We start from the raw sequence: 19,571 nt of genomic DNA, 5'->3' as shown, positions 1-19,571 counted from the left end.
CGATATAATATAATAGCGCCTGTACATGTGCATGGATTTATTTACAGCAATAGTGAGTATTTTAAAGTATCGTGACAATAACTGTTTACACGTAATTGTGCTGAATGTCTCTCGAATCTCATTCTTCAAGAGTAAGCGAGATGCGATGTTGTCATTTTATGGTACTATTTGACAGGTCGTAAAAATCGGTTTACCTCAAAATGAGTCTCTACGCGGTGTAGTTCGTTTTTTTGCCGGCAGGTTCGCCACTATCGTTCTACCCGCAGGCGCAGATCAAAAAAATCCCAACTGTCGCATGAAAATTCATAAGCTTTCGAACTTTTTTGATTAATGCATGCAATCTTGCAACTTGCAACACAATAAGTGTTTACACGTGCATATTCTGGTTATGGCCGCGATAATACTCACTGTCAGCAGTAAATCCATGCACATGTAAAAGGGTAAGTATAAGTATGGTCGTGTCTTCGTGCATGCTATAAATTATATTCTTCCGCTCTATTATAAAGAGAAGCCGCCTTTTAGGTCTTCTATTCTTGAGATTGGTCTTGTCCATCAAATTGTCCCTATTTCGTACGCATTGTACAGAGCTTCACACATTTTTTCGAAAACAAATAGGAAGCATTTGAAACAAATATTAATGTTAAATTAAAACCCGACTCTTATCTGAAGAAGTCAGTTAATCGTATACAATTTCCTTTTGACGATTTCAAAATGAATTTGTGAAATAAATTGAATAAGTACCTTAATTTACTTTTATAACCAATTTACTATCTTCTCCGGATTTTAAAATGACTTCGATACCCCAAACACTCTTCGATATAGCTACAGTACCTACAACGTACAACAAAGGACGCTCGTTTCCGATAATTCGGCGATGGGCGCCGCTTTCAACGCCATTTGCGATATCATTGAAAACTTTCTTTTCCATCATCGGCTCTCTAAGTGCGCCGGAAGTTTTTTTACAGGGATAAACTTTGACACGAGGCTCGGTTGGAGTTGGGCCAATCTACTTAGTGGCCCCTCATTTCGAGAATTTTGCACACAGAAATCCTAATTCACTTTCCTACGCATTGTACTCTTGTACTGCAGTGTCACGGTATTTTATATATTACCAAAAGAAAAATACTAATTTATTATACTGTATAATATAATTTTATATTAATTGAGATATTTATATACTTACTATTATTTTTAATTGTATTTTTGTGCTGGTAATAAGTATAGTATAAAATAGTTATAAATATAAAACACCCAAATTTTATTAATTGACGTAATTGTGACGTCAGCCAATACACGCTCGAGCGGGCGGCATGTATTGGCCGACGTCACAATTACGTCATGTCGTCTGGTGCCACACGAGACGATAGTTAGGAAATCGCGGTGCAGAGGCTAAATTCACATTCGAATGTTTGGATCTCGAGCTTTCAGCTAAAAACGATTAAAATTATTATAACTGACAAAACCTGTGTTAATCTGTTAAAAATGACTAATAAAGTTAATAAAAAATGTGTCGTTTAATTTTTAACATATTGGGAGGCCGCATTGAGTTAGCCGTTACCCAATAAGGTCACATTCAAAAAACCTAAATTGGAGGCACTTCAAAATAAACATTTTTTTTTTTTTTTTTTCGACCATGTCCGATCCTAATAGGATCATATGGGCCTCCACAGAGTAAAGGTTTTGTATTAACAGATTTTTTTTACGAGAAATGGATGTCAGCCACTTGCTCAACCTATTAGGTCCATACCCTGACTCACACACATATTGAAAAACAATATGTGTACTTGCCAGACCCAGGATTCGAACCTGGGACCCACGGCATGATAGTCCAACGCTTATGCCGCGCGGCCACCGTGGGTGTCATTAAACATTAGTTTGTAAAAATCTAACTTCTATGTAAGTATACTAACTAATTTTGATTGGGTTTAAGACAAATAAATACACAAATTTGTTCTATATCATATGTTTCATTATGCCTATGTCATGTTTAATTTTAAATTTGTATAAACTTTTATTGAATAACGTTGATTTTTACTCTGGGTGTCTGTCTGATTTCTGTCAATTGTGACTTTAAGTAAGCTTAATTCCATGCCTCAGGCCTCTCTCTATTAACAGAATACAAAAAATTGAATTCAATATTTCTTTTATAATTTGCATTTGCGTTTAATGCGTTCAGGCGTTGCGATTATGCTTTATGTGTGAAAATGTAGTTTCGCAGCAATAAATGTTTGAAAAGCAAGAATATGTTATATTGTGGAAGACGTGTGTAATCTATTTCATTTACCATATTTCATTTTGAGAATTTATGACTTATTTGTGGCTGTCAGTCTGGGAGGAGTATTTCGTTGAATCTTCTTTTACAATTTGGTATTTTAAATGGTTACATATACATTGTACGTATTATATTTAGCCATACTATATACATACCGTGAGTGTCTTACCCTTGTCTTACCGGAAAGAGATTCCCGGATAGCATTAAATTAAGATAAAATATAATAATTACAAGATAAAATAACTTTTTATATACCACGTTTTTAAATTTTCTGTTGAATCATATAAACTTGACAATTCTATGTATTAATAAATACTTTTTTTGTACTTGATAGAAATACTGAATAAATATAGAATACTGAAATGTCATTTTGACATTTCATATTGATTTCCATAGTAACGCACATATATATTAATAATGTAGTTGCTAGGACCCCCTTAGCAACCAATAATAGTGTTTACTTTTAACGAATTTTTTCCATAAGATACAAAACTGAAAATGAATTCAATTTTACTTAAAGATGGCCAAAAGTATTAAAAGAATGCATTGTCGTCGTGTTCTGATATATTCTAAAAGTTTCAAATGTCTAGCTAGTCGGGAAGTTAGTTAAAAATCTTCAATCGTCCAATACAAATCTTGGACAAACAAGAAAAAATTTGTACTGGACACACAAAAAAAAATCTGTACCGGACAAACAAGAATACGAGCTAATAAAAACGTGGTAAAATACGCGTTTTTCGTGGAGCATTGCAGACATTACTGTTGAATTTTTTTTTAAATTCAAGATTCAATAATCAAAAACAATAATTTTATATTTATTCGTATCAAATATTAAATTAAATCAGATATCGTCATTATATTTGATATTATTATGTACCACTAGATTCGAGAACCTATCAGAATTTTATATAAATTATTCTGTATGATTGTATTTCTAATTTACTCACTTATCTATTTTCTTCTCTCTTTCCCTTGTGTTCCAGTGATTTTTATTACGTATTTTTAAATGGTTTATTTAAGCAAATGATTTTAATATTATACAGCCATGTATTTCCGATAAAACATCTCACGATGAACTGTGTTAATTAATACATATTTACGGACACGATTTTAAATAAACTTAAAATAATAAAATAGTATTAACAGTTTTGTCTAAAGACAATTTTAACATAATATCAATATGTAAATTTAAATGTTAACTACGAATTCGTGCTTATTTTTAACTATACAATTTGACATTTTGTTTGTAATGCTGTCGATGGTAAAGTCGTAATAAAGTTGCAACTTTCGAATACAATAAACCCGAGTTTCAGACACCCTAGGGGTATTTCAATAAAAGTGATAAAAATAATTATTGTCTAACTCCGCATAAATTAATACCAACGCACTGTCGAAAGCACCGCTTTCAAAGTTTGTTAGTCGCATTTTATTAATGCCATAACTAATTGGACCCTATAAAGCTTAGCTGTTTCCGTGTTCCGAATTCCGCTTAGGACTCGTTGACGGTCGGTGCTGTCACTGACAACTGTTGGGTTTATTTTAAACGTCACCATCTCGTTTTTCGCTATTACTGTATTCATTTTATACAGTTCTAAATTTAAAATTTATTTAAGTAAGTACTCAAATGAAGTGAAGTATAAATGGTTTTTTGACAAATTTATTGTAATAATTATTCTTTAACTTTTATAAATATACTATGTTATATTTCAGATGATATTTAGTGAAATATTTAATAATGATTTCGAAACAATGTTTTTAATTCTAATATATTGAATTTATTCAATTTTGACCGCTACTTCTTGCTATAAAGACGTCTTAAGAACGATCTATACATAACTAATGCTAAAAAAATATTAATGACAATTTTTGGACGCATAATATCATATAATTACAGGGTGTATTCTTTAAGATCCACCTGGTATTACCTTTGCATGCAACAATGGCGTAGTATAATTTATTAAAATTGAATTTTATTTTATTTAATTATATTTATTGTTATGCCATCATAATGTAGTTATATGTAGAGTACTAAATTAGGACACTAGAAAATATTACCAGGTGGCAGTACCACTTGTCAACATTCACATAAATCTTCTCCCAGTTTCCCTCTCTTTCATACATTTTCATGTAAGTTCTGCCTTGGTACTGTCTTTGTAGAGTCTCCTGACTTTGACGGGCACTCCATCGCTGAACTCGTTCATTTGTCAATCGGTGATGTCAAATTATCATGAGAGTTTAATTTGTTTTCTCTCAAACAATTTTTCGAATTTAGAATTTGCATTTAAACATGTGTGTTAAACCCGCCTTACTCTCCCTTACAAATTTTTACATATTTTTTTCTCTCATGAGTTCTCAGATAATGTAAGACAAATATAATATAATATAATATTATATAATATAATATAATATAATATAATATAATATAATATAATATAATATAATATAATATAATATAATATAATATAATATAATATAATATAATATAATATAATATAATATAATATAATATAATATAATATAATATAATATAACATAATATAATATAACATAATATAATATAATATAATATAATATAATATAATATAATATAATATAATATAATATAATATAATATAATATAATATAATATAATATAATATAATATAATATAATATAATATAATATAATATAATATAATATAATATAATATAATATAATATAATATAATATAATATAATATAATATAATATAATATAATATAATATAATATAATATAATATAATATAATATAATATAATATAATATAATATAATATAATATAATATAATATAATATAATATAATATAATATAATATAATATAATATAATATAATATAATATAATATAATATAATATAATATAATATAATATAATATAATATAATATAATATAATATAATATAATATAATATAATATAATATAATATAATATAATATAATATAATATAATATAATATAATATAATATAATATAATATAATATAATATAATATAATATAATATAATATAATATAATATAATATAATATAATATAATATAATATAATATAATATAATATAATATAATATAATATAATATAATATAATATAATATAATATAATATAATATAATATAATATAATATAATATAATATAATATAATATAATATAATATAATATAATATAATATAATATAATATAATATAATATAATATAATATAATATAATATAATATAATATAATATAATATAATATAATATAATATAATATAATATAATATAATATAATATAATATAATATAATATAATATAATATAATATAATATAATATAATATAATATAATATAATATAATATAATATAATATAATATAATATAATATAATATAATATAATATAATATAATATAATATAATATAATATAATATAATATAATATAATATAATATAATATAATATAATATAATATAATATAATATAATATAATATAATATAATATAATATAATATAATATAATATAATATAATATAATATAATATAATATAATATAATATAATATAATATAATATAATATAATATAATATAATATAATATAATATAATATAATATAATATAATATAATATAATATAATATAATATAATATAATATAATATAATATAATATAATATAATATAATATAATATAATATAATATAATATAATATAATATAATATAATATAATATAATATAATATAATATAATATAATATAATATAATATAATATAATATAATATAATATAATATAATATAATATAATATAATATAATATAATATAATATAATATAATATAATATAATATAATATAATATAATATAATATAATATAATATAATATAATATAATATAATATAATATAATATAATATAATATAATATAATATAATATAATATAATATAATATAATATAAGGTAATAATTAAATATTCAAAATAAATACTCCCGCTTATTTGGACATGGTATTTTGCGACCGAAAAGACTTGTGTAGAATATAATGTTGTATTACGTACGAGTATATTACCGGAATACGTAGTAAGTAATCGGAAGATTTCATCTTGATTATATCTTATTTCAAATATTATTATTTTTGCTTTAATATATCTACTATTTCATTTGAGATATCCAAGACATTTAATACTTCCCACTTAATGCCTACCTCTCTTTCTATTCTACTTTTCCAAATTTGAAAAACAACCCTCTTAAAACATATTATACTTCTACATTAAAAATATGAACAATGTAAACACTAATGTTGAATTACTCATATATCGTCTTACCGTGTATGTATTCATATTGAATATTATAAATAATGAAATTAACAGCTCCTTCAAGTACCTACTTCATTTATAAGTGATGCTTAGAGATATACAGAAGTGTGAGAAGTGTTTATAAAACATATAAGTAATGTAATACTAGTGGAATTTCGTACACCCTCGGCATCCCAACCCCCTAATATCGTCTGAAGACGCGATGTTTAGATAACAGGACCGCCCTCTTTTAAGAATTTATTGTCACCGCATTATGACATGTGTAGATACTACATCTCTGTGTATACGGGAAATAAGCGAAATAGTTTTTTAGCGGTTGAACGTTACAGATTTCCGCTTTTTTTTAAACTATTTAGGAAGATTATTTTTAACGATACTTCTACACAAAACTTTTCGCCGAATCAAATTTTAGTGTGTCACAAAATTATTGTTTCAACTACGGCGTCGTGTCGTGTCCAATAGCGGCTAAATCACGATGAACCCAGAATGCCGCTAAAATGAAACAGAAAATATTATTAATATCTACCATAATTTATTATTAAACAAAGTCACTGTGTTCAATGTGAAATGTTCTATTTCAATCTACTTCGAATATTACTGTCCACAAATATGCGTTGCATCTCAAATAATTGGCAAATATTTTTTTTAAATACATACACATTACCGTACCTTAAATGCTGAAAGACGAATGTGTCAACAGGTCTCAGTGATATTCTGATATCTGTCAATTGAATAAAAATGTTCTCGGCCATAACGTATACGTACAACATACGATTTCCGAACCTTGTACAAATTCTGTACCTATGCTTTTGTGACATGGTGTTTTTGTTTTATGCAAGCTTCACATATTTAATATGCGCATGTATAATGTATTTGGCAAGAGTTTCTTCTTAGAAAATGCCAGCCATTTTTTCCATGTAATGTTCTCAAAGAGAAAAGCATATTCTCATTGTAGCATTGTCATAGGGAAACTGCGCAATTTCTTAGAAGTAGTTCCATTTTAAAAGCTTCTTCATTAGGGGCTCTTAAGCTCTGTGTTAACTTTGTTATTCGAGTTAATAATAGGTGAAATGGATCATTACACGACGAACAAAGGGACACTTGCCGAGAAAATCTGATATCTGCCCTGAAAGCTTTTCAATGTAGCCACCTCCTTGAGGTGATACGGCAAACTTTAAATTGCATGATATCTTTAAGGTCTTTGTTTTTACGGGCATCGGAATTAATGTGCTTATTAAGCTTGGCGTGCCTTTAAAAAATGAATTTAAAACTTTTTTAAGATGCCATTTTAAGTCGGTAAAGCGTAAATATTTGAACTTGGGGTTCACCTTTAAAACCGTATCTCCATACTCATATTGCCAAGAACGCCAGTATCTACGAGATTTCACTGAAATATTTTTAACAACGCAAACCGGTAGTGTAGTGAATAATTAGTTTTCATATTAGGATTAACTTTTACCATACATTTGTCCATCAACTCTTCCAATATTTGCCTATTCAAAATGTATCATAACATAACTTTCTGTTATTCAGTTATGATAAATAAATATTCCTCGTATTTACTGTTTGACGTATTTAAAAAATTACCAGGTAATTAACAATTCTTAGGTATGGCCTACCAATCACCCTCATGCTATTAACGCAATTTTTTTATTATTTTATTGAAAGAATGACACGAGGATTTTTTTTTTATTATTATTAAGCTTCGAAGTTTCAGCTGAAATTTATTTAGCTTTAGATACATTAATACACTGTTTTTTATATTTATATAAGATTAGTAATTATAAAAATAAAAACATAAAATCCATAATGACGTGTAGGTAGAGTTGGGTTTCGGGAATTTCACGTCGGAAATTCTCGAGAAATTTTTGAGATTTTCCATCTCGAATCTCGAGAATCGAAATTTTTAACATTTCGGGAAATCTTTTTCGGAAAAATTTTGATTATCAAATATTAATTGAAAAAACGATTTTTTTATATGAAAAAAGTGGACAGGAAACACAAAACGTTCAAAGACTGATCGGGGCATTTAACACAATTAAGCCAACGTCGATTCAAAATGAGCGCAATTTTTGCAACATCAGGGAATTTTGTGTCTCAAAAGCGTACGTGATTGTCAGACGCAGCGATTGACAGTCTGTGTTTTATGAAATTCTATTTTAATAAGTAATGTTTTGAATTATTTTTGTTTTCCTACTTCTATTTTGTTTGTCTTCTTACATAAATAAAAAAACTCATATTTTTTTGGAATTTGTCTATTTTCACCCTGATTTTAGGATTTTTACAGGTTTTTTTTTTAATTTCCCGATATCTCGCGAATTCTTTTCTGGAAATCCCGAATCTCGAGATTGAGATTTTCTCGGGAAATATCCAACTCTAGTGTACGTACATAACATGTTAGCTTCAGCTATTTGGTATTTTGATTTATACCTGTAGGTTACATCCTCAAAAAAAATTGTATACACAAAAACGCTTTGATGTTTGGCTGAGCTATAATATATCAAGATTAAGTTTATTTTAAATGTAATGTTACTAGTGTCTCTCAACCTCCCAATCTACAGAAAACACAGTGATCTAATGTAACATTTGAACTGGGTTTTAGACGGCAGTAAATGATTATGCCACGATACTTACATACAGTGGATGAATTTACTTAATCTAGATTTTCCCAATTATAAAAACAGGTTGAATATATTTTCATCTATATGTACAGATACACATTGTGTACGTTTAGTACTATTATTTTATGTTGCTTATTAACCCCTATCTTTTCAAGTGATATTATATGACTGCATAGTGCATATCCATTTACAACATTCGAATTTATTTATACGACTAAGTACATTGAAATAAAATTGTCTGAAAGATGGATGGTAATCAAAAGTGCTAGAGCAAATGGTGGTTATCTTTGATGTGTATTCGTTAAAACTGATTCAATGGTCGAGATTGTGTAGAACACATAACAGTGTGAATAATTGTCTATTTCCATAGTGAGGACATGAAATATTTAAACCTAAAAAAGCAAGTGATGCTGAAAAAGGGTTGTTATAACTAATTTAATATTAAATTATAAGTATATTTCTACGCATAGTAAACTTTACAATGTTATCGCACGCATTTGTACGCACGCATTGCATAAATTTATTGTAGAGATTGTTGTATTAGTTGTACTATATAGATCCACGAATCATTCCCACTTTTGCCATTGTAATACAAATATTGATATAAATGCCTGTGAATACCGAACTATCATTGTTTAGACCATTTTTTTTAAATAGATGCACAATCACAATAAAAAATCAAAACTGGCCGCCAAAGTACAGAATATAATGTTTTCTATACCTACTAATTCAACCACAATTATTACAATTTGAAAAATCTATCAAAAATGTTGTATAGTACCTGTGACATTTAGTCATTTGCGAGATCGTTTTAGTGTAACCGAGCGTGGGAGAAATAATTGAAAGGTAGATAAAAGGAAGTCAGACAAAAATATGATTCAAGTAATTTCCCCACCGCTGAAAATAACTCGCAAACGCCACGACTAAATATAGCAACTTTATACAATAATATAATAATAGTACAAAATACTAGTTCTAACCGAAACCCTTTGACCTGACCGTACGAATAAGCAAAGGTTGCTTTTAGATGTGTAAATCAGTACATCGATAAGAAATCTAATGGAAATCAGATGGGTTTTATGACACTTTCAGGTTCTATACTACCCCGTATTACAGGGTAACAAAATCCAATTGGGGTCTTCTGGGCCGCTAAGTTGTGATCGAATGAGCCCTTCAATTTGGGGCTCACGTAGCGCCTATTATCCTCTCGGCGCACACCTCCTATTATGGAAAGCTACACTGCCATTATGATGCTTAAATATTATAGCATTTAATGTATCACTGTCTCGAATCTTGATACCCTGGGCGGGATCTTTTGTTTTTTGCGCAATTGTTCTTTTGAGAAATTTAAAACAGTGTTCTATTTTCGAATTTTCGTTATAATTCGCCATCTCCCGTACATTTTACGTATTACAATGAAATATTACAATAAATACTAAATGTCAATCTAAATTTTCATGGCTTTTCTCGGGGAGAAAATGCTAAGTGTTAAAATATGGAGGACGCTGAGGTAAAAGTACCTCCACAAGAGTTATTTCGTGATAAAGCTAAAACTAATGTTTCTTAAGTTCTAAGTTAATTAGTGAAAAAAATATATGACGAAACCATCCAAATTCTTATTATTTTCAGTAATGTTTGTAATAAGTAGGGGTCGTCTATGTATGACACCAAACCCAATGGGGTGTAATGTGATGATTTTACTAATGGTTTAAGGGGGAGGTAGTATAAAATACGACGCTTAATTTTTCTGAGAATAAAATATTTTATAATTATGTACAGAAATTGATAATTTTCATCGATTTCGTTTTTAACGAAATTAAAAATAAAAAAACACGGGCTTAAATCTTAAATATGTCGTGGCGATGGGGGGAGGGGATCTTAAAATACTTAAAATTCGGAGACATCTATGAACGTCCGCTTACGCCCTTTCGTATTGGCGATCTCAATATCGTAAATATAATATACTATCAAATGCTAAAACAAAATGTATTACATAAATAACGTAATTATCTTTCCTACCTTTTATGAAAATGCCGCCAACATTTAGTAAACATTATCTCCAAAAATTATATCTTGTCCAAGTATTGATTTAACTTGCGTGTCCATTTGTTACAACTCCTTCGAAAAGGTTCGAAACAAACTTGTTAATTCGAAATTCGAGTTTTGAGTTTACTATTTTGACAGTTGTTCCGGGCTATAAATCAATTATTAAAACGATTATTTTAAGCTCGCACTGAAGACTTATCGGTCTGATAATGATTTTACAGCCTGAAACGGCGGTCAGCATCCTAATCATGAATATCAAGAATTTATAACAAATAGTATTCGCTTCAGCTGTATCATAATATATGTTTACGTACAAATGTACCTACATGATTTTTTAAATATATATTTTGTACAATTAAAAACTCAGAAGTTGTTTTTGTCAATTCTACAGTTTTTGACTTGGCGGTATGTTTCAATTAAAACTCCCAGAACGATAGAATATTTGAAACTTTCAGGTTATTTGTTATTGTAATTGATTGTGCTTCCACTGCTAGTCCAGTCAATCTGTACTGTATGGTTGCAAAAGGTCGGGTAGAAGTTTTTTTTCTATTTGTATATATGGTAATGAGTGACAAGAAAACGAATTTTGCCAATTCGGATGACTTCGGCACAACTTTTGGCGGGCAAAAAACCGCAAAATTTTGGGTGTTTTTTTGGTTTTTCGCTTTTATCTCAAAAACGGTTGGTCGTATCAAAAATATTGTTATATATAAAATTAAAGCTTATTAGATTTCCTAAAATGTTTATATAATACGTTTTTTCCTATCTCTGACCGTTTATGAGATACTTGCTGTTGAAAACAGTATATCGTCGCTCTAGGATTATATTGTCCAATGCGACAATATGTGAAATGTTCAGGAAACGAAAAACAAAGTTCATTACCTTATATTTCAATATTACTATTTTATTTTTACATTTAATAAATAGGTTGGGTAGGTAATGGTGGGTTTATTACATTCATGGAATTTGGGCCACAGGTAATGGAGTGACAAGTTAGATAAAGTCCATTAATTTCGCTGGGTTTTTTCAGTTAACATGCTATTGATATTAAATATTTTGTTATTGTTATTTGAAATTATCCTATAATTAACTTTCATTGGTTTAAGAATATCTTTCTGATTCAAAATATGGTCAGTAATATTAAAATTATTAGGGTACCTACTTATATAATAATACAAGATTCGTAGTACTTGTAACTTGTTACTATCTTACCTTGTACCGATTAAAAAAAATGGGGTTTATTAATTAGTTAATTAGTTTGGGTTTACAAACTAGACTTTATTGTCAATGGGCGCAATGTTCCAGATGGTGCGTGGGGGTGGGGGGAGGGTTAGTGGGAGTAGTAGAAAGGGCCATATTCTAATTTCTACTTTCACCAGCATTGAGACTCAGAAGATGTAATGTTTCGGAAAATCCAATATTCGATCTGGTATCTCTGGTTGTCATAAATGACATAGGATCCATTTTTACTTACTTATAGCGGTGTTCGCATACGTACACCTTACAGTACATTTGATCAACACAGTATCTCTTGAGAATGGCCTCTTTCACGATCCCAACAACGTCGAGGAAATAATCCGGAAGAACACGCGGTGGAAGTTCAAAAATCTATTATTATATATCTGAGGTGTTTTCAAAATATGTATGTCTAATATAATGAAATTCATGCGAAGTATTCGTTAAATAAAATAAATAGTTTATAAAGTTAACAAAACCTTGTTTAACATACATTATAATTTAGAACGTGCAAATTGATATAGACGATTGATTGACTGTCGGCACAACAATGATGACAAAGTTTCTTATTATTATTAATTCAAAATATTTTTAACCTTGATGCAAGTTTAATCTGATCGCTAATAACGTATTAATCCCTTGCGATACATAATAATATGTACATTTTCCCGGTTTTTTTTCGTATCGAAAAAACTGGGCAATCCCTATCTACTCAGCGCGGCGCCGAAAGGATTAAATAGATATGTTAACTGTTTTACGATGTTTCTATTGTGAGCCCTAGTCGCCGTGTTTTACGAGACCTTTTAAGTCTCCTGTGCTTCAGTGTTTCACCTTCGTACCAAGTCCCTTTTATCTTAATAAATTCTTGTACCTTTTAGTAGATGTGTTTTTTATGCCTTGATTTATTTCTTTTTGTTAAGATGTATTTTCAGGGTTACCCGCTGCCCATTTCATAATTCCATTATATCTTTCAAGCGTTTTTCGTTTTAACCAATAAATTAGTTTCATAAAATACTATAAATTTACTTCATGTGTATTTTTTTTATTGTAAAAGATTTTTTACTAGAATAATAATATGTCCATTTGTATCATTTTAATGTATTGATCAATAAATTCCAAAACGCGACATAACCCTACGAAAAAAAATATGTTAAGTCTCGATTTATTACAAAAAGCGCCAAGTCCGTGTTTCATATTATTTAAAGCTTGGTTGATTTCGAGCGTGTTTTCGTCAACCATAGTCAAAATAAGGGAACGTTCAATATTGAAAAGGGCGTCTCCCATGCCGTAGCATCTAGTAAACTCATGACAGTGCCACGGAAATATGTGCCTTATGCAGAGTAAATTAAAAATTTAATTACAAATAGCGCTACGTCCAATTTTATTTTACCTATATTTATTACATTTAAGAGTTTATCGGCTGAAACAAATTGCCATTTGGTTCTAATTTCGACATAGAATACAACGGAGAAAATAATCTCACGTTAAAACAAATAATTGAAGCTTGAAACATAAAAACGTTGTTTCCCGAAAATATTGAATTGTGGCCTCAATTTTCATATTTTTGCATTTATATCCAGTGATAATAACAGGTAATGTTCCTTCAAAACTGGACACTGTGGAATTAAATTTAATTAACACTGTCACTAAATTCGCACATATAACAAAATAATCAGTGGCCATAGATACGAGGGTAGTCCCATAAGTACCCGACCTAACAAAGAAAACACAAAAAATTTGGGAAAAAATATTTTTATTTCTCTACTTAGTCTCCTTTTAGGTCGATACACTTTTCCCAGCGATATTCAATAGCTTCGATACCCTGTTTATAGTGAAAATCGTCGAGCTCTTCAAAATAGCCATCAACCGCAGACTCTACCTCTTCATTGTTGGAAAATCTTTTACCACCGAGCCATTTTTTCAAGTTTGGAAACAAAATAATCCGAGGGGGCTAAATCTGGCGAATAGGGTGCGTGAGGAAGCAATTCGAACGTTAACTCATTGATTTTGGCCATCGCGATAACGGATGTGTGAACTGATGAATTGTCCTGATGAAACGAAACTTTGTTTTTCGCCAATTGCGGTTGTTTTTTCTTGATTTCATCACTCAAGCGCTGCAATAAGTTTGCGTAATACACGCCGTTGATTGATTTTCCTTTCTGAAGATAATCAATGAAAATTACCTCACGCACATCCCAAAAAACTGACGCCATGACCTTGCTTGCAGATGGAACTGTCTTCGCCTTCTTTGGAGCCGATTCTCCCTTTTCAGTCGATTGTTTTGACTGTTCTTTCGTCTCAGGTGTGAAGTGATGGGCCCATGTTTCATCCATGTTTATGAATATACGCAAAAACTCTGCTTTTTTGCTGTGAAACTTCGCCAAACACTCAATTGAAACATCCTCACGATACTGTTTTTGTTCCGTTGTGAGTAATCGCGGCACCCACATTGCGCACAGCTTTCTCATGTACAAATTTTCAGTCAATGTGTGATGTACAGCACTTTTTGAAATGCCTACCATGTCTACTAGCTCGCGCAATTTCAGTCGACGTTCATCCAATACCATTTTGTGGATTTTCGTCACCATTTCTGCCGTGGTAACCTCATTTGGTCGATCACTGCGATGTTCGTCTTGGCAGCTCGTCCGAGCTCATTTAAACTTAGCCACCCAATATGTTACTGTTGTAAACAAAGGAACAGATACCCCCAGAGTATAATCTAGCGCCGCTTTGATATTGGTTGGACTGAAGCCTTTCAAATGAAAGTATTGTATCACATAACTGTGACCAATTTTTTTAATGTTTACAATTTCACTGAGAGCGTTCACTGTTGATTGCTGACAAATAATTACTGAACAACGTAGCGTCGTCAAACTTCAAACTTATGCTTTATAAGGTTGGTATTTTCTATATGATCATTATTTTCAAACAACAACTGCTATCTATACGTCATGTCGGGTACTTCTGGGACTACCGGTATAATAATATATTAAAGTGGGGCCACACCGAAAACAAGTCGCGCGACAGCTCGTTAAATTTTACGATAAGCATGATAATTATCGTAAAATTTCTTAAGCAATTATGATAATTATCGTAAAATTTAACGAGTTGTCGCGCGACTTGTTGCCGGTGTGGCCCCACTTTTATATATATCAAAATACATTCATTCACACTGTAGAGATTCGTATAATTATTATGATCCGCATTAGTATCTATTAGTATAGTAGTCATAAATATGTACATATTTATTGTTTCATATGCAATTATAATTTATACGCAATATAAATGAAAAATCATATGCCCCCTAATCTGTTAACTAATGTATCATTTTTTTACAATTGAATAAATACGGTATCGTGTAGTATTTTCTAGCTACTTACAATTTAAACCGCTATCTGTATCAGTGCAAATACCATAAACTATTAATTTAAATTGTTTGTATCGATGAGTACTATCGTACGTACATACTATACGCTAAGTGATTTAAAATATTATTCGAGCTACAATATGTTCAATTTAATTTGCTATGATAGCATGTACATATTATTATAATAATGTTTTTGATTGTGTTTTTCAATGACTGAAACTGCTAGTAACAAATTATGCAAATAGCATACACAAAGTAAAGTAGTTGACACGAAAAAGTGCAAAATTTTTGTGAAAATTGAAAAGAACGTCTAGAACCGCCTTTCAAGAAAATAGGTCATAATTATGGACATAATTTTCAAGAGAGCATTGAAGAATATTATTCATCGTTTCGCAACTAATGATGAAGCCATATAACTAAAATTAACGGAAATACGATAATTATTTCATTTGAAAAATTTTGCTGTTCTATCTGGTCTATATATTATTGATTTTCAAGCAATCGATCTACTAGCTTGTTATGATTTTTTTTTCGTCAGATGTGTAATTTCTCTGTTGGATAAATGCTCATTCAAAGTTCTAGATCTGGTAATAAAAACATTAAGGTAACATTGCAAACTTATTATTTAAGGCTATACCTCAACTAAGGCATGGTCTAAATCTAAAAAGATCGTAACTATAAGACGCGCGATTATGCTAATGACGCGTGCCGAACGGAACATAATTTGACATAAAAATGCAACATGCGTCCATTTAGTTAGTGTTATTATTATTGTTATATTAGTAATAACAATAATATATATTCATTGACATGTTTGCTTTTTCGAGTACACGCATAACGTTTTTTAGTCATCTTTACACAATTTAAGAATATATTCTTACGACGCCATCACCAAAAAAAATCGACGTGCTTCCCACCTCGAATGCCGCTCGGCGATTGACGTTGATGCGAAATTTCGTCCCACCTATTGTTGAAAATTATTTTCCGTTTCACTTATGTATGCTCTTAAGTGGCGGAGAACACTGTGAGAAGCCGTGCGATGCGCGCACCGCGCAGGGGTCTAGGTGAAACTTACTTTGCGCACAACGTATTTCTTTTTACGCCTCTCGCAGTGTTCGTTGGCCCTAATAACAAATTTATTCAACATTTTCCAAAAATATGGTATAGGTACGTCGTATGACCATCATTATTTTATGTGTGCTACTCTCTTTTGTACTGTACTGGAAGTTCCTAGTTTTTTTCGAAATAAATAAATGATTTAATTTCAAACGGAGAATTTCCTTGAAATTTTATTTCCATATCTTCAAAAAATATTTTTGCCTTTAAAATTTGTTATAAATATTATCTGTATTATTGTATATTTAGTATCAGTTGACAATGTACTACATATTATTATGACGTTGTTGTATTTTAATAGATATTAATCATAACATTTTACTGAAAAAATATTATATTATGTTCGCAAACAAGCATTTTAGAAGATATATCTTTGTTTATTCGTATACATAATAATATATCTATGTCGCCTTCGATTTTCTTAGAAAATACAACATTTGTGTCTAACCTAACCCATGGCTGTGTTATGTTTAACCTGGATAGGTAAATACTAAGAACGGACGAATAAATGGGGAGGTCATCACCGAGCCGTGAATATCAGCTAAAATGACATACACTCATTCTCGATTCTGCGCGTAAGATTTCCAGGATAGGCAATAGACAATCATAATCAAATAATATGTCCAACTGTCGGTAATGGATTTAGTTGTTTGGTTAGTTATACAAATAGACAACAGAGATGTGAAATGTGAAACGCGTCGTCGTATGCCAAATAAATCAATATGTCGACAGAGACCGGCATGACGCTTCAATAATACTGATTCAACAATGATTAATCATATGAGACTGTCATCGATCAACCAATTATAATATACATTGAATATTATCAAATAGTGCAGACGTGTCCAACGCGGCGATCGCGATCGACCAGTGGATGGCACTATAGGCCCATCGGGATTATGTTGTGAAAATGTAAAATGCGCGTACATTGAGATTATCGAGTAAAAGCACAATTCGTATTTTTATTTCCTTTACTGACTTATCTGAAATTCGTTTTCAAATAAACAATGAGGAAGGCCGCGTGACCTCGTCGTATCAGTTGATTCGTATTGCGTCACTCATGATCTGTTGGAGGAGTGAGAGAAAAATAAAGAAGAGATGTGTATTTTTACGCTTTTAACAGAACCGTGGTTTCCCTCCCCTTGTACACCCACGATAGCCGCGTGGCTTAAGCGCCGGTCTATAGTGTCGAGGGTCCCAGGTTCGAATCCTGGGTCTGGCAAGTACACATATTGTTTATCAATGTGTGTATGAGTCAGAGTATGGACCTAACGGGTTGAGCAAGTGGCTGACATCCATTTCTCGTAAAAATAAAATCTGTTAATACAAACCTCCACTCTGTGGGGGCCCATATGATCCTTTTAGGATCGGACATGGTCGAAAGAAGGTTTCCCTCACTGTCGCGCAATAGGCTCTTTGCCCAGTGAAAGAGTAGTTTGACAATTAGTGCCCAAAAAAAACCAAACTTTCACGACGAATGGGAATTTGATTTATTTTTTTATTGTGAAAAACAAGTGTTGTTTAATTTTGCTCAGCCAAATTAGGAAACTTGGTCGAATTGATGAATGGCAATATGATAGTGGTAGGTCACTGCAAGTTTTCACACTGGCTAAACTTTAGCACAGCCTAATAAAGTTGGACATGCCTGAAATAATGTACCTACTCTGCATTGATTGTTCCATCTATAAAATGCTGTAGGTAATATATTTATATATCACATAAATAGGTTGTTTCCATGTTTTTCGATCCCCGACTGAATTTTCAATAATTCTGCGATTATGATATTATTTGTGAAATTTTACATAGAAAAAATATTTTAGTATCCCGTAGCGACATAATAATTTGCATTTATATTGATAAAAAGTCTAATTACTACTTTCGGTCCTAATCAAAGCGTATGTAACCTCCAAGTATCGGAGGTCATATCAACAGATTATTTTACGTAGAATGGATATAAGAAATACCTACCACGAAATAGTTTGTCAACGGACAATTCATCTTACGACTCTAGTGCAAGTTGGATACTAAAATTTACTACGTTTTCAATCGATCTATGCTCCGGACTTGGTTATAATATAAGAATATGATAATATAATTATTATTACTTACTTATAATATAATATTTTATGGGCATTTTCATGTATCGGTTACGAATTAACCATATCCGATTATTAAATTTTTCATTCCATGTAAACAGCATTATTAATATACCTATATTAATATATTATTAATTTTTTGAAAAATTCAACTACCTACTGGATGTAGGATCTAGGTTTGAAATTAAATTAGAACAATGTACCTAAGTACTTAGTAGGAAAAAAATCGTTACTAGGGATGTAGTTTTACTTTCAATTCTATTTTATGGAGTGCATAATTCTTGGAAAACTAACCAGGTTCGCCTGCCGGTCTGCCATGACGATGTCGTAAAAATTCCCCAAGTGCCCCCCGTTTCAAAATCAATGGGCCCGTAAAAATCGACGGTAGGGTGTTTTTCTTCCCTACATACATACACACACACGCTGTCCATTGAATTATCTATCAAACGGCTCGCTTAAATAACGGTTTGTTATAACTTTGTAGATTCTTTCTTAAATCATTGTGTTAAGCTTCTGATCGATGG

General features: G+C 30.2%; 1 protein-coding gene across 2 annotated transcripts in view; it reads left to right on the top strand.

Annotated features, from left to right (window-relative positions):
* Nucleotides 1-19,571, top strand: part of Tpst (tyrosylprotein sulfotransferase) — a 588,562-nt gene that overhangs the window by 552,894 nt on the left and 16,097 nt on the right. The gene's annotated exons all lie outside the window — the stretch shown is intronic.

This window comes from Rhyacophila brunnea, unplaced genomic scaffold (assembly GCF_057557595.1).
Source record: "Rhyacophila brunnea isolate RB1 unplaced genomic scaffold, BYU_Rbru_1.0 scaffold_7, whole genome shotgun sequence".
Classification (NCBI taxonomy): domain Eukaryota; kingdom Metazoa; phylum Arthropoda; class Insecta; order Trichoptera; family Rhyacophilidae; genus Rhyacophila; species Rhyacophila brunnea.
The sequence above is the reverse complement of the archived record's forward strand: the minus strand, read 5'-3'. Positions and strand labels throughout refer to the sequence as shown.